The sequence below is a fragment of the Pelophylax lessonae genome (assembly GCF_965119305.1).
Source record: "Pelophylax lessonae genome assembly, chromosome: 4".
In the NCBI taxonomy this organism is placed as follows: Eukaryota; Metazoa; Chordata; class Amphibia; order Anura; family Ranidae; genus Pelophylax; species Pelophylax lessonae.
This window is the reverse complement of record NC_138771.1, coordinates 174,166,050-174,179,503: the sequence shown is the minus strand read 5'-3', so window position 1 is coordinate 174,179,503 and position 13,454 is coordinate 174,166,050. Positions and strand designations below refer to the sequence as shown.

At 41.7% G+C, this 13,454-nt stretch overlaps 1 protein-coding gene across 1 annotated transcript in view; it reads right to left on the bottom strand.

The window, feature by feature from the left end:
* PROSER2 (proline and serine rich 2) overlaps positions 1-12,445 on the bottom strand; it is a 45,566-nt gene extending 33,121 nt beyond the window's left edge. Inside the window, exon 1 of the mRNA XM_082254348.1 lies at positions 12,342-12,445. The gene's annotated coding sequence lies outside the window, so the exon portion shown is untranslated. The remainder of the gene's footprint in view (positions 1-12,341) is intronic.
* Positions 12,446-13,454: the final 1,009 nt, after the last annotated feature.

Here is a 13,454-nt window from a genome sequence, read left to right as displayed (position 1 = left end):
CAAAATAATGTTACAATAATATGTCCATTGTGCAACCATGTGCAAAATACAAAATACAAAATATATGGGTTAAAGTGCAGTCCAAAAAAGGTTCCTTCAAAGAACTAAAGTGCTGGAAAGGTGCTCAAAATAGTCCAGATAGGTGCCCAAGTGCTCTTCAGGAAGAAAAACCCCCTATGGGGATGCACTCACCAGATTAAGGATATATATAAGCCTTGAGCAGATATAATATCCCCTGGACAGATGGATGGATCAATTTTCAGCTTTCACATTTTGAATGACAATTGTGCAGTCATGCAACACTGTACCCAAATTAAATCTGTATCATTTTTTTTTCACACAAATAGAGCTTTCTTTTGGTGGTATTTATACACCACGTTTTTTGTTTTTTGCTAAAAACAAACAAAAAAAGACCAATAAATAAAAAAAAAAAAAATAATAAGTAATTTTTCTCCTTCACTGATGTCCGGTGAAGAGGCTGCTGTGATGGGCACTAATGAGGTGGCAATAATTTGCAGCACTAAAGGGCGGCACTGATGAGCACTGATAGGCGGCACTGATATGCAGCACTGATGAGCAGGCACTGATGGGCACTGAAAGGCAGCACTGACTGGCATTACTGATGGGCACATATCGACATCACTGATGGGCACAAAATTGGCATTACTGATGGGCTGTCAGTGTGAGGTGAGGAGAGCCAATAAACGGCATTTCTGTGTGTACATATGATCAGCTGTGATTGGACACAGCTGATCACATAGGTAAAGGGCCGCATCATCGGCTCTGTACCGCAGGCGCACAAGCGTGGTGAGACTTCGTCGTCCCAGAATGAGGGTGGATCTTGCCCGCTGTCATTTATCTATATGGCAGGCGGGAGGTAGTTAAAGAATGTAAAAATATAATCACAAATTCGGAGTAGTCTCTATCTTTGTTGATTCGTTTCTGAACAGTAATGCATAGAAACATAAATATGGAAAATCACAGAATCATTGGGGTTGATTTGCTTAAAGTATAACTAAAGGCAAAACATTTTTTAAGCTTTGGAGTGGAGATGGATTAGAACACGTGTCAGGTTTTCATTGTTGTCTGTTTCCCCTGTTAGAGAGATTCACCCCTCTAGTTGTCCTTTTTAATGATATCATTGAACATAAAATTAAAGAAAATCCCAAATTTTCCCCAGAAAAGTAATAGAAGGGAAATCTTCCAATGGGGACACTAATTCTGGTGACCTGGGGGTCCCCAAAGGATACCTTTAATCTGTAGGGATTTCCTCACTTCCTGTTTTGGCTATGGGGCAGGACAAGAAGGGAAATCTCCCCAATGACAACATTGTCTTTTGTATTGGTGGATGAAGGATATTTATATATGTGTGTGATTTTTTATACTATTTTTATTCAATATTTGACATTTATAAAGATATTTTGTATTTACCTAATTTAACTTTATTGTTTTTGGCACACCATATGTGTATTTTTGCGTGTTTTGTTCTGTCTTCCCCAAGGTAAACTGTGTAAAGTTGAGTTTGGTTAAGGTTTTTGGGCTTTTATTGCTTCTCACTGTTGTACAGCTTGTTGGCCTAACCCTTTTCTTCATTCTGTAACTTGTTATGATAAGCAGTATGTGACCAATGCATAGCCATTGTTTATATATCTAAATGTAAAACCTTTACTAAAATCTATTTGAACAAAAATAAAGTAAACCTGTCAGAAACTTGAACAATTCAAGCTAAAACATATATAAAACAGTGCCTAACGTTAATGAAAATTGCCAATATGACCAATAGACAGACAGAGGTACAGGCAGCTGAGATATATATTATATATATTTATCCTGAATAATGATAATAATAATAGAAAAATATAAGCAAATCTCAGCTTTTCCTGTAACAAACAATGCGGTTTTTCTGGCCTCCAAGCCAGCCTCCCTATTGGTCACTTAGGCTACTCATCAGATTGAGTGTCGGTTCACACTGGTGTGAATTTTTTGCGTTACAAAAAGCCTAGATTCGCACGTCATCCAAAAACACATTGTGTTCAATGATGGTCGTTCACATCTATGCATTGTGATTGCTATGCCAATTCGATGCGGCAACAAAAATTGTCCTGTACGAGTTTACTGCGATTCTCTCTCTAGACATCAATGGATACCGACATGAAATCACATCTTGCGTTTAGATGTGTGCGAATAGTGCACACTTTGGGGGATAATTATTATATAATGGAACAGTGTTCGGTGGCATGGATAGCAGGAAAGGTGAGTATTTATTGATTTATTGATTTTTTTACAGGTAAGCTTTCTTTGGGAATCTTTTTTTATAGTGACATGGTCCCTTTAATGACAGAATAATCATTTGAATAAAAGCTGCAGTTTTAAAATATCAAAAAAAGACTTTTAAAATGACAAAAAAGCCCATTGCTAAGCAAATATGGACACCCTAACCAGGGTGGAAAAAAAATCAAGACAAAAACCAGAAAAACTCCCAGCTCAACTCACCAACTAGTTTGCTTACTATCCGAATTAACCTATCTAACAGTATGCGTTAAAAACAGGGGTTAATGCATGTGCTCTCATTGTGGAGGCAGGAGTTAGGACTGCAGGTAATACAGGGTACAGTGAAGTGGCCCTGCGCATGCTTTTAAAAATGTGTGCTTACTAAACTCGTTTTTAACACAAACTGTTAGACAGGTTAATTTGGTTGGTAAGCAAACTGGTTGGTGAGTTGAGCTGGGAATTTTTCTGTTTTTTGTCTTGCATACGTTGGCCTTCCATGTGCTCCTTGCTATGGAGGCCAGTTATAGGTGGGGGTAGGGGCCATTTTATTTGTTGTTGATGTATACTGGATGCCTTTGCTGCCATTGTGCTATGAGCTGGGCGCCCATTGTGCCCCCAAGTGCCTTTAAGGAGGGTTGGGCTACCTCCAGGCTCACCTATCCCCTATCTATCTATTAAAGTGTATGTGCTCTCACTGTGGAGACTCTCATAGATTTACAGGAGTTAGGACTGCAGGTAATACAGGGTGCCGTGGAGTGGCCCTGCAGCTTACACGTGCGTTTGCAAATGTGTGCTAACTAAACCCCTGTTTTTAACACATACTGTTAGACAGGTTAATTCGGTTGGTAAGCAAACTGGTTGGTGAGTTGAGCTGGGAATTTTTCTGTTTTTTTTGTCTTGCATGCGTTGGCCTTCCATGTGCTCCTTGCTGTGAAGGCCAGTTATAGGTGGGGGTAGGGGCCATTTTGTTTGATTTTTATCAAATTTATTTTAATAAAATGTTTTTGGAGTAAAAATCTATCTAAAGATAGTTTTCTATTTAAGATACATTAATAATTTTGTTTATTCGGCATGAAATGGAGCTTAGTTATGTAGCATGAGGCTGTATATTCTGCAATATTTACATTTTTGGTAAACTCATTTAAATGAATGCAAGTTGAGATAACATGCACTGCGTTGATGCATTCACACAATTTCACACTACCAGCAAGAATGAGTTTTTCGTTTCAGATCCATCATGGCAGCGCCTGTTAGCAGGCATTCACTCACCTGCTGCCACCACGTCCCTCACCTTGTTTTGTCACTGCTGCATCACCAGCCGTCCCATTAAAGTGAATGGAACTGTCCGTGAGTCAACAGCGGGTCATGGGAGGCGGCCCTTCGGGACAGAGATGACAGTTGCTCTATAAAATTATGATATAAATCGAGTTAATTTAAATCAAGCATTTTTACTAGTGATTAAAATCGTGACTTAAATTGACTTGATTTAAATCAAATCCACCCAGAACCTAACATGTTAAAACTTTATGAGATATTAGTAATTGGGTTTAGATCTACTTTATCTGATTAGTAATTAATTTTGGACATGAACATATTTTTAAATATGAACAAAAACTTTTTGGAAATAAGAATTATGCTTCTGGATCACAGAAACTGCCCTAATTGTAATGAAGATTAAACTAAGCTAGTCCAACTGAGTTCTAGTATTTGCAGTGAAAGGCCTATTACTCTTTTATTAAACAGACACAAATCTAGTTAACCACTTAAGGACCCCCCGCCGCAGTTATACTGTGGCAGGCAGCCCCTCCTGCGCGAACCAACTTAGGTATACGTCGGTCGCGCGCCTGCAGCTAGGGGGCGTGCTCCACCCCCACTCAGCAGCGGGGACTCGGATGCATGGGGCAGGTAGCTTTGATTGCCGCCTGACACCCGCAATCGTTCCCCGCTGAGAGAGAAGAACGGTCAGCTATTGTAAACACAGCTGACCATTCTCTCTGGAATGCTCACAGAGTCCCTGTGATCCTTCTATATAGGATCACAGGTCTCTGTGATCACTTCACAAGCCACCCCCCCCCCCCCACAGTTAGAATCACTCCCCTAGGCTCACATTTAACCCCTTGATCGCCCACAGTAATAACCCCTTCCCTGCCAGTGTCATTATTACAGTAACAGTGCATATTTTTAGCACTGATTACTATAGTAATGTCACTGGTCCTCCAAAAGTGTCAAAGTTGTAAGTTAGGGGTCCGATCTGTCCTCCGCAATGTCGCAGTCCAGCTAATAATCGCAGATTGCCGCCATTAGTAAAAAAAATAAAAACAATAAAAATGACATAAACCTTTCCCGTAGTTAGAAGACGCGATAATTTTTGTGCAAACCAATCAAAATACGCTTATTGCGGTTTTTTTTTACCAAAAATACGTAGCAGAAATTTCAGAATTGTCGCTCTTTTTTTGTTTATAGCGCAAGAAATAAAAATCGCAGAGGTGATCAAATACCACCAAAAGAAAGCTCTATTTGTGGGGAAAAAAAGAACATCGATTTTATTTGGGTACAGCGTTGCATGACCGCGCAATTGTCCGTTAAAGTAACGCAGTGCCGAATCGCAAAAAATGGCCTGGTCATTAAGGAGGAAAATCTTTCCGGTCCAGAAGTGGTTAAACTAAGCTAGTCCAACTGACTTCTAGTATTTGCAGTGAAAGGTCTATTCCTATTTTACTCAACAGACACAAATCTAGTTTAATAACTAGAACTAAACTGCCCACGTACACAAGTAAACTCTTTTCATTCTTTTTCTACAAGATATAAAAACCAGTGAGATTCACATTTTACCAGAATGATTTAATCTGCACAGGTTCATGTACAATTTGCTGTATTTATTGACTTTGTATAGCAATCTGCTTAGGTTTACTGCTCCTTTAAATCATTTCGAACGGAGATACTCTTGCAGGGAATGGAATGCAGGCTAGGCATGGAGGAAATTCCTTTGTGATAAATAATAATAACAAAATAATGTTTCAAATAAAGGTAGATATGCGAGATTACACAAGGATGAGGCACGGAAGCAAACTATTTCTAGAATGCCAGTCCATAAAGATAAATACATAACAAAATGTACCCAAGTGCCTCAGCAATATACGTTGTCCTGTGATTTTTATTAGATTTGCATTCTATCTGCTCCTGTAGTATGTCACAGGTGAGTGACACAACACCAAGTAATTCCAAGTCTCAGAAATAGCAATGGTGAGGAGGGCCGACAAGACTTCCACCGCTCACAAATCTCCCTGTGCATACTTAAAGGGTAACTCCACTTTGGTGGGGGGAAAAAATAGCAAATAAAGAAAAAACAATATAGCGTATACAATTGCAACACAAATCATATTGTAATTGAATGTTATTAAAAATGACCTTTCCTTTTCAATCTACAGCTCTGCAATTATCTGAAAATGCAATGCAATATGGCTACCTGGAGGTGCTCTGTACACAGAATGTGTACTGACCACACCCCAGAAACATCATTTCATGCTTGTGTAATTGGCTCACCAATTTTCCCAGAAGTCTGCCTAAGATACAAGTCAGAATTCTGGCATCCCCTGCAACAAAAATGTCATTTTTGGTGAGATACTCCCAATAGGAACACGTCTAAAGGGATGCAGGCCTAGCAGCTTTCCTCATTAGAGCCCTGCAGCTGCCACAGCTGATAGATAATTATGAAACCACTCCCATTTGACCCACTAAGCACAGAGGAACAAACAAGGATTCCTTCAGAATACCAAATGGTAGGAATCTGCAACAAAGTTTGTTAAAATGCTTGTAATGTACAGAGATCACACAGAGGGGAATGTTTTCTTCTCAACAAAAGTGGAATTACTTTTTAAAGCATATATGAGGACTAACAACTAACATTAATTTCTCTACACCAGCCTTTCCCAACCTTTTTACCTTGAAGAAAAATCATTCACGTCTCAGAAAATCCCTTCTAGAAATGAATAAAGCTACTTCTCCTGATAATAATGCTGTGGAACATTTGAAATAAAAGAATACGAGCCGGTTCACACTGAGGCGACACGACTTTGGGGGGCGACCTGTGAAGTCGAGTGCACCGCTGTGCACCGCGACTTCTGCGCGACTTGCATGGACTTCACATAATGGAAGTCTATGCAAGTCGCTCCGAGGTCGCCCCAAAGTATTACAGGACCCTTTTTCTAAGTCGGAGCGACTTGTGTCGCTCCTATTAGAACGGGTCCTGTAGCGGTCAATGGACCGCGACCGACCGCTACTTGTCAGGCTGACAAGTCGCCTGACAAGTCGCAGCAGTGTGAATGGGCTCTAAGGCATACCTAACATATTTAACACCCAGGGCAGATCTTTTTCACCCTCTCACTCTGTTCTATACAACAAAATCTTTTTTACTAATAATCTTCAATGAAATCCACTGTCATATCCTCTTATAGTAGTGGTCAGTGTGGTAGTACCACTGAGGATTGGTGGCCAATTAACATTCTTCACTGCTAAAAGTACCCCCAGAAACTTCAGGAGGAACACCAGGGTTCCACTGATCCCTGGTTGAGAATGGCTGCTCTGCACACTCTACTGCAGACTTCATCAGCAAGGGTTCTGTGGAATCTTAGGCCCTGTTCACATCTGAGCGTTTTTCAGCTCGTAAAACGCTCATCTCTGAAGTCTCAAAACGCCCAACAAGCAAAATCACATTCATTTCAATGACCCCTGTTCACATCTGAGCATTTGGTTGCCTGAAACAAAACGTCCGAAGCTCAAAAAAAGTACATGAGCTTCTTTTTTGGCAGATTACAATCGTTTTGTTAGATGCCAATGCCTGCCTCCAAACACCTGCAAAAAACACCTAAAAAAAACCCTGAAAAATGCCCAAATAATGCCTGAAAATGATACGCTCAGGTGTGAATGGAGCCTAAGGGTTCCTGCTGTGGTTGTTAAGGGGCTTCTTGAGCATCGGAAAGTGGTGAACTGCTCTCCCACTTACAATGAACAGCAATCGAAGGACATTTTCCATTGACTACTATACTGTGACACAAGTCATACTATAATTAAATGTTATTAAAAATGTACTTTCTTTTTCAATCTGCAGCCTCTGTAATTTTGTGTAAAATGTAATGCAGTATGGCTACCTGGAGGTGTGCTGTACACAGGTGGGGTACAGAACAATCCCCCCAAGAAATTTATTTTCCGGTTTGTGTGATTGATCTACGGATTTTCCAAGAAATACACACTAAGATGCAAGTCAGATTTTGAGCAAACATGTCATACTCCCAAAGGGAAATCACGTCTAAAGGGATGAAGAGCCTGCTGCTTTCCTCATTAGAGCCCTGCAGATGCAGCAGCTGTTAATTATAAGATCCCTCCCATACAGATTCACTGGGCACATGGACTCAGACAAACGAACAGCTATTTCTTCAGAATAACAAAAGGTAGGAATCTGCAACAAAGTGTGTTAAAATTCCTTCAACGTACATAGATCACCCAGAGGGGAATGTTTTTTTCTCAACAAAGGTACTCTTTCACCTCCTTAGCGGTATTCCCGCGTGTGGCTCGGGGTGAAATTTCAGAGCCATTAGCGGTAACCCCGAGCCACACTCGGGGTACCACTAGGGAGATCGCTGGATCCTGTAAGAGAGGGTACTCACCTCGTCCCCGGGATCCAGCGATGTATCTCGGCAGTGTGCAGCGGCCGGATCTTCCGACCGATGCTCTGTGCCCCGGCTTCCGTCTCCTGCGACGTGACGCTCGCAGGGGGAGGAACCGGCGGCAAATTCAAATAGTAAAACATACAAACACACTGATACATTACAAAATAAAATAAATTCACATTAGTTTGCCCCCTAGTGCCCTTTCCTGCAGTTTTACACATATATCTATCTATCTATATATATATATATATATATGTACACACACACACACACATATTATATATATATATATATATATATATATATATATATATATATAATATGTATACATATATATAAAATATATCTATATATATCTATATATATCTATATATATCTATATATATCTATATATATATATATATATATATACATACATATACATACATACTTTCAATTATTTATTATATTATAATTTATCATTTTGTGTTTCAAACTTTATCATACCCGAGATGTTATAAAGAAGAACGCACAGTAAAAAAAAAAAATCATATGTAAATAGTTGGTTTGGGCTGCTCATCATTAAGAATTACATGCAAAATAATGGTACCGCTTTCAGCACCTAAAATCGGAAACAATCATACCGCCAGGGAGGTTAAAGGTGAATGAGGAAACAGTGAATGTCATTTGTCCGCCTGTGTAATGGGCATGGATGAGTGAATCACAAATAGGCATCAGCACTGCACACTTGTTGTATGCGCTCCTTCATGTGGTCTCTGGCCAGCCTATCAGGTCTGTGTATGCCTCCTGAAGACCTGATAAGCAGCTTAAGGCTGGCCATACGCGGTTCCAATCTCGACCAGTTCAGCAGGAACCGGCCGAGATTCAAACTGTTAGGCAGCCTGAATATAGCAAGTTCATCGATCAATCAACATGGGTACAACATGGGTAATTATTGAAAGCGGCTGTTATAGCCGCTAGCGGTAATCACTGTCTTCTTCTGGCAGGGAAGGCTTCCCCTGGCCACCCATCGGGAGAAGACAATTGCTGATTCCCCTGTCAGCATTGCCTTGTGGATGTGGGAATTTTGCAAATTTTTTTCCTGCAACCATGAAATTTGCACCGTGCATGGCCTGCCTAACAGCCAAAATACATTTTTTTAGAGTAAGGTGTAGTGGTTAGCACTTTCACCTAGCAGCAAAAGGGTCACCGGTTCAAATCCCAACCACGACACTACCTGCCTGGAGTTTGCATGTTCTCCCTGTGTCTGTGTGGGTTTCCTCCAGGTACTCCGGTTTGCTCCCACACTCCAAAGACATGCTGGTAGGTTAATTGGCACCTGTCTAAATTGGCCCTACTGTGTATGTAATGTATGTCAGTTAGGAACCTTAGATTGTAAGCTCCTTGAGGGTAGGGACTGATGTGAATGTACAACGTATATGTAAAGCGCTGCGTAAATAGACGGCACTATATAAGTACCTGAAATAAATAAATACCCAATACATTGAAAGCAGATTTAAGAGTTACATAGGCTTTTAATCAGATCGGTGTCAAAATAAAATCGGACAAATCATTTTTTTTTTTGCCTTATCTTCTGCTTATCTTTGCTAATAAAGTAGGGGAAAGAAAGAAAAAAAAACCCAGTGTCCTCTCCCCCCATCCACAACCCCAGGTGATATCACGTGCCATAATAGAGGAGTTCAACATATTTCTCCCCCCCTGTTCAGTTTGGAGTTACAGAGGAGGTCTTTTTCTAGAATTATTGCTCTCACTCTGTCGATTGCGGCGATACCTCACGTGTGGTTGGAACACCGTTTTCATTTGGGAGAGCGACTTACGTATGCATTTTCTTTTGTGCGCAAGCTAACTGGCGACAGGGCGCTTTAAAAAAAAAATGTTCCTATTAATTTTTTTTATTTTTAGCACTGTTTAAAAACAAAATAAAAAATCTGATCACTTTTATTGCTGTCACAAGCAATGTAAACATCCCTTGTGACAGTAATAGGCAGTGACAGGTACTCTTTATGGAGGGATTGGGGGTCTAAAAGACCCCGGATCCCTCCACTGGACTTCAATGTATTCAAAACGCAGCCACCGAGTAAACTAGAAGTGACATCGCTTCCGGGTTACTACATCAGAGACCCGATCAAAGCTGAATCCGGCTTTGTTCGGGACTCCATCCAGCTGGAGGATATGCTGGCTGGTTGCTCGGGTCTTCTGGTGCGATGGGAGACTCGGGCAGAGCGGCGGAAGGCGGTGAGAGGGGGGAGGGACGTCCCCTCCTGCTTGCTGGGATAGCGGCCGAGAGGTTGCTGAGCCGCATCGGCTGTTATCTCCTTAAAGCCGACCGCCGGCTCTAAAAAATGCAGCTGCAGGCATCACCCTGGTACAACCAATTCTGCAAGCCCACGTACAGGTATGACGGTTTGTGGGAAGCGGTTGTAGCAGTTCTTATTTGCAACATTTTTACTGTATGATACTGTTTTTGCTAAATTCCTAAAATATATCCGATTCTGGTGCCGACCAAAAAACTGGTCCAGCACGACATTGGTCCGAATGCGATGCAAATTCAGCCATGTATGGCTGAATTCGCATTGCACAGACATCGCATGTGATTTGCACAGCAGTGCGCTGCGAATCACATGCGATGTCTTCCTTTGTACCAGTGTGAAGCGGCCCTAACTTTGTATTGACACTCCCAGTGGTTTGCTTATGAGTCGGGTGCGATGTGGGAACCCGCAGTGGATTTGCAGGGTTTCCCGCACCGCTCCAGTGTGAACCAAGCCTTAAGGGCCATACACACTATAAGATTTTCTGAAGGCTTTTTCCTTCAGATTTACCTTTTCTATGTAGTGCAAGGGCCTGCCAGATTGCATACAAATTGAAAGTGTTTAGGTTTGACCTCATATTATATGGTTTTGGTAAATCTAAAGGAAAAATTCTTCAGAAATGTGTATGGCCCATTACTCTCCTAACTTCTCCAAACAGCTTCTCTACCTGTGAAAACCGTTGTCACTCCCCGGGGGAGATGCCTGACCATGCTGTCAGATCCCTACACACCTTACAAATATGAATCTGATGCAAGGTCTGCCACTTATCACACTACCATACTGAATTCCATGGAGTGTTTATATACATCAGTCATCAGAAAGAGAACATAATCAGCAGGAAGACACAGGTAGGTCTATAAGTGGGTATGTACCATGGTACATCATCCATATTATATTGATTATATTGATCAGGACATTGGAGGATGCTTACCATTAACATAAAAGTCTATGATCAATGATAGAATAGGCAGGATGAAGGAGGAAAACTTTTTTCCCTCCTAGGTTGCAGCAACAGAACTTTCCTTGCAAAGTCATCAGATGAACAGAAAAGACAATAACCTTCATCTCAAGACAGATCACCGCCCCCCCCCCCCCCCCATATTGATGATCTAATAGCAGTACACACAACATTACACACATCTGGAAGGAGAGTCATCTGGGGTGATGTACTGTCACAATACACCCAGCCTGGTGATCGGATGTCTCCTGTCATGCAGAGTGACAGCTCCAGCTAGGACAGGTGTAGTGTGGGACAGGTGTAGAAGTCAGTATCAGGACAGGTGTAGAAGTCAGTGTCAGGACAAGTGTAGTCAGTGTAGGGACAGGTGTAGAAGTAATTGTCGGGACAGGTGTAGAAGTAATTGTCGGGACAGGTGTAGAAGTAATTGTCGGGACAGGTGTAGAAGTCAGTATCAGGACAGGTGTAGAAGTCAGTGTCAGGACATGTGTAGAAGTCAGTGTCAGGACAGGTGTAGTCAGTGTCGGGACAGGTGTAGAAGTAATTGTCGGGACAGAAGTCAGTGTCAGGAAAGGTGTAGAAGTAATTGTCGGGACAGGTGTAGAAGTCAGTGTCGGGACAGGTGTAGAAGTCAGTGTCGGGACAGGTGTAGAAGTCAGTGTCTGGAAAGGTGTAGAAGTCAGTATCAGGACAGGCGTAGAAGTCAGTGTCAGGACAGGTGTAGTCAGTGTCGGGAAAGGTGTAGAAGTCAGTGTCGGGATTAATGTAGAAGTCAGTGTAGGGACAGCTATAGTAATCAGTGTCGGGACAGGTGAAAAGGGAGTGTCAGGACAGGTGAAAAGGGAGTGTCGGGACAGATGTAGAAGTGAGTGTCGGGAGTCTCGGGACAGATGTAGAAGTAAGTGTCGGGACAGATGTAGAAGTTATTGTGTTGGGACAAATGTAGAAGTAAGTGTCGGGACAGATGTAGAAGTAAGTGTTGGGACAGATGTAGAAGTGAGTGTCGGGAAAGGTGTAGAAGTCAGTGTAGGGACAGCTATAGTAATCAGTGTCGGGACAGGTGTAGTCAGTGTCGGGACAGGTGTAATGGTACACAGCACACTTCTCCGATCACTGCACACAGAGCAGACTACTCACCTCTGGTAGATCGCAGGCCGGTCAGTCCCAGCTGAAGGATTCGCTGATGAGAAATCCGGGAGGTGAATGAAGCAGGTAGGACAGGGCGAGGTGAGTAGTACGCGCGGACAGGGCGGGGTCTGCCATCAGAGGGGGCGGGATCTCATTGTACTCCTAATCGGAACCTGTAACACTGCACAGCAAAGGAAGCTGCATGACACCTAGTGGTGACTTTCAATTATGGCACTCAGGACAGTCAACTGATGTGATCTAAAGAGCACGGTCGCTGGAATATATAAAGAGCTCTGTAGACGCTTATAAGAGAGTCAAAAATGAGAGCGACAAATATACACCAGTTTTATTAAATTTCCCTCATAGTCCTAGTAAGCAAATGCACTGTGCTCTCAACAGCATCCCAGCATTCAATGACACTGTGCTCCCGACAATGTCCAAGCTGTGTTAACAAAGTGGTGCAAGAACTATCCAAATCTGTCCCACATGGTGGAGATGTGTCAGAACCCTTGCATGTCCTTTGTGAATTAAGTGCAGGACTTTCTGATACCACTAGAAACGTGTTACATATCCCTTATGGGAACAGCTCTGAATAGGTATAGGTCCTTTGGTAGGACAGTCATTTTGACTGCAGTGACCCTACCTAGGAAGGAGTACTTCATTACAAAATTTCAAAAAGAAAATAATAAGTTTATATGGTCAAATTCTCGTCCCTAACTTTCTAAAACGGTTTTATTTACTTCACAACACAAGGGTGGTTTGGGAGTAACCGACTTTTGGCTATAATATTTATCGTCTCGATTTTCTCAAATAGCTCAATGGCATATCCCAAACTCCAGAGTTCCCTGGATACAGTATGAAAAACAGTCTATTCTCCCTTATCATATTTCCGGAATTCTTTGGTCAAACAATATTCCATTACAAAGACTCAAGTCCTTAAATTTACTTGTCTCACAGTCACTATCACTCTGGAGAACATATGTTTCTAAATTCCATTTGTCCTCTACAACTCCTATTAATGCCACTTTCCTTGGTGACCCAAAATTTCCACTAGGTCTTTATAACACGAGTATCCTCTCTTCTTGGATTAGTAAAAACCTAATAACTCTGTCTAAATTCATC